Source organism: Poecilia latipinna, unplaced genomic scaffold (genome assembly GCF_001443285.1).
Source record: "Poecilia latipinna isolate Pla-1442-1.1 unplaced genomic scaffold, P_latipinna-1.0 Scaffold91, whole genome shotgun sequence".
Classification (NCBI taxonomy): domain Eukaryota; kingdom Metazoa; phylum Chordata; class Actinopteri; order Cyprinodontiformes; family Poeciliidae; genus Poecilia; species Poecilia latipinna.
The window spans coordinates 295,144-298,605 of record NW_015112707.1 but is presented as its reverse complement, the minus strand read 5'-3'; the positions used below and the strand labels follow the sequence as shown (position 1 = coordinate 298,605).

At 36.0% G+C, this 3,462-nt stretch overlaps 1 long non-coding RNA gene across 1 annotated transcript in view; it reads left to right on the top strand.

Annotated features, from left to right (window-relative positions):
- Positions 1 to 2,642: 2,642 nt before the first annotated feature.
- LOC106941117 (uncharacterized) overlaps positions 2,643 to 3,462 on the top strand; it is a 20,596-nt gene continuing 19,776 nt past the window's right edge. The window contains exon 1 of the long non-coding RNA XR_001423270.1: positions 2,643 to 2,834. This is a non-coding gene — a long non-coding RNA (uncharacterized LOC106941117). The remainder of the gene's footprint in view (positions 2,835 to 3,462) is intronic.

Here is a 3,462-nt window from a genome sequence, read left to right as displayed (position 1 = left end):
CAGAATTTAACATTTGTGACCTCTGAAACTGGTATTTAAAGCATAGGATGGCTTCTTCATGATTTCAAGCAGTATATTTTGCAAAAAAACAAAACACTATAAATTTGTGGGCAATATTTTTTTTTCTATGTTTCATGCAAGCAACGTGTTCCCAGATTTCTTGTAGCATGTCATTTATTAGCTTCAGCCTTACTTTAAAGGAGAACTGAATAACTCTAGTGACTAGACAAAACTTTGTCTAGTTTAGTCTCATTCCTTTTTCATTGATGGTCAGCTACCTGCCAGTTTAGGGACTGGCAGGTAGTAATCCAGTGTGGTCGGATTTGAAATGAATTCAGACAAAGCAGGGTGTTTTACAAAAAGATTTTCCTTTCCACATCTCTGTCTTTTGTATTTATCTTTGATCATTTTAACTTTTAAAACAAGCGGCATATAATCACTTGTGCTGGTACAATTATTCTTAGACAGTCAATTAAAGACTATAGCATAAATTGTTATCTGCAGCTAAAATCCTGAGTTAGCTATTTGCCATAACTTTTGCAGATGTCTGCAGCAAAGGACAAAATGCTCAAATGGAAAGGAAATTGAGGGAAAGATTGGAGAGGGGAAAAAAAAATTAAACACTGAACCGGCATGTTTCCATTTTAACTAAGCAGTGAGAGTGCCTTTCCCACAACCATGCATCAAGCCAGTTAAGAGGTTAGGCCTGGCAAGTCATTACTGTCAGAGCTAATGTAGAGAGATGAGGAGAGAGACCGAGGAGGTAAGCACTCACTAATGAATGAACACACTGTTAAGTTCAACAATTACACGCCCATGTAAATGTAAGGATCACACACTATTACAAGCCCATGGTTGCTGAGCATCCAATCCCAAACTGCACTTGCAAAGACAGAAAAATTCAAAGCAGGTACTTGAGACTTAAGTATTTGTTTTACGTAAGAAATTAAATAAGACTCCTTCCTCCCTCCTCCCTTAAAGTAGATGCTGCAAGTAGAAAGTGTATTTTGACGGAAAAGTCTCACTAGAAGTTTGGTAACCTGTCTTTTAGTTGTACATGAGTAAATGTAGTCATTCTGCCGTTTGGAGTTTCCAGAAGACAGATTTAGCTAAGCATAGAGCAATCCTCCCAATCCTCCAAAATATAGATATATATTTTCAATCAGCCTTGATGAGCTTCTCTGGCAGGATGATGCTGCCATTACAGTCTTTCACAAAGAGGATGATGTTTTCTGGGTGATAAGTTTTAAAAAAAATCTGTTAATACTGTGACATACTTTAAACTGTGGTGCACTAAAACTCTGCAGAATTTAAAAACTAACTTTCATCCACAGGAGGTGAGTAAAAAATGAAATCACACCCTTTGGTTAAATAAAGTTAGGCCTCATAAACTATTGGATCAATAATTGAAAGAAACATAAGCAATAGATCATTCTATGGATTATGAATCGTATATTGGATTTAAAAGATTTGCTTTCATTTATTGTCTAGACATGCTGGATTTATTATCTACTCTATTATTATCTGGCAAACAAAAGGCCAGACTCATATCTTAAAATAACACTGCAGCTTGATAGTGTGGCCAGATTTTGATTAAAACATATTTATATTGCATGTCTAATATTTCAGGAAATAGTTTTGATATTTGCATCAGAGCGGGGGACCAATTAGAGATAATTATGAAAGTAGGACAGGAAGTAGGTTATTTGTCCAAAATAAGGATGAATAAGTTTATATGCACACAATGTATTTTTTTAATAAGTTGTTAAAGTTCCATTGTTCTTGTCAGTGCAAACTTTTCACAAAAGTATGAATTTCTTGATGCAGATACAAGTTTCAAACCAGCCGAAAAATATTAAATTAAGTTTTTATTACTAATTAGAAACAGAACCCTGGCAGATTAGTGCAGAAACCTAAACAAGCATTCAAATCAGTTAAGTCCCTTAATTGCTTTGCTGTGCAGCGATGTCAGTGAATTTTAGGACATGTCATAAAATGTTATGGAATGACAACTGTAGCTCTCGCACACTATGTATACCATACAGGTGCAAAACTGTTTCTGCATTTAATCACCATTTCTCAAATGTCTCTGCAAAGACTTAATGACTTTTCTGAAACGCATGCAGATGATCTGTACTGATAATTCAATCAAATTGACGTACCAAGATAAAACTCAGAGTTCACGTATCCATGTCTTGGAAGCGAGGCAGAGTTGGATTTTTGTCTGAGCTCGAACGCTCAAAGTGAATTTGGAGCAACTTTCCCCTTTTTTTTTTTTTTTTTGTCGGTGCACCACAGAAAGCAATCTGCCAGGCTTTTTCCACAACCTTTTAGGCTGATTTTAATTCTCTGAACTACAAAGCCCCACAGTAGGAGTTTAGATCTCCACAATGCATTACAAAAGGTAAACTCCCAGTCATCCTGCCTGGGAGCATCAGAAAAACCACTCTGGCAGTGTTACGTCCACCAAACTCATTTGGTGGGCTAACATAAGAGGAGACCACACAAGGATTGCCTCACTTGCAACAAACTGATAAGTTATTGATTATACTAAAGAAATAAAATCTGAAAAGGAATATCTGAAATAAGAAACTGAAGCCAGGTTAATCAAAAACTCACGACTAACCAAAGTAAACCATACAATACAACCCAAACCAAATGAGGATCTTAGGAGAGAGACAGAGAATGCTGCACATGTGGCAGCAGGCAGTAATCAAGCCAACCACAAACACCTGCAGAAGATCTCACTCCAAACCCTTGGAGGGAAGACAGCAGAGAGGCACTGTGGGCTGTAACAAACAGAAATTCAATTCAACCTCATTAACGCTAAACATGTAAGAGCATGATAATCAGTCTTACAATTCTGTATGGTCCAAAATGTACAAGCTCCAAAGGCAGAGGCTATAGATGGATAAGTAAGCAACAAAGCTACAAAGACAATTGGTGACTAAAAAAAAAAAAATGTATTTGTCAAAGGTATCTGGATTTATGACTCAAAGTTTTTCAGTTCATTAATTTTTGTTATGTTAAAGTAAAGATGAGATATTGTAACTTTTCCAATATCATTTTAAAAATCATTTAAATGAAATCAGGGGCAGGTTGGGGTGGAGTGCAAAATGGTTGACTGCTCTCTAAAACTGATTGTTCTTAAGAGTTGCTTACACAGGGTTAGTAAAGAATTTGTTCTGTTCAGTGGCTAATCATAATACTAATACATTTTATTCATATGTATTAATGCCCTGCATTGACCAAAGTGCTATAGAGGATAAAACAAATACACTGCACAATAAAACGGGGCTACTTAAAAAGGCAAGCACAGTCAAAAAGGGTAAAAAGAAATATAAAAATAGTAAAAGTTAAACATCAAATCCCTTTTCAGTAAATATGTCTTAAGTTTGGCTTTGAACAGAACCAGGCCAGAGATGGCACACACAACTTGTAGGAGGATTATTGTGTTGCATG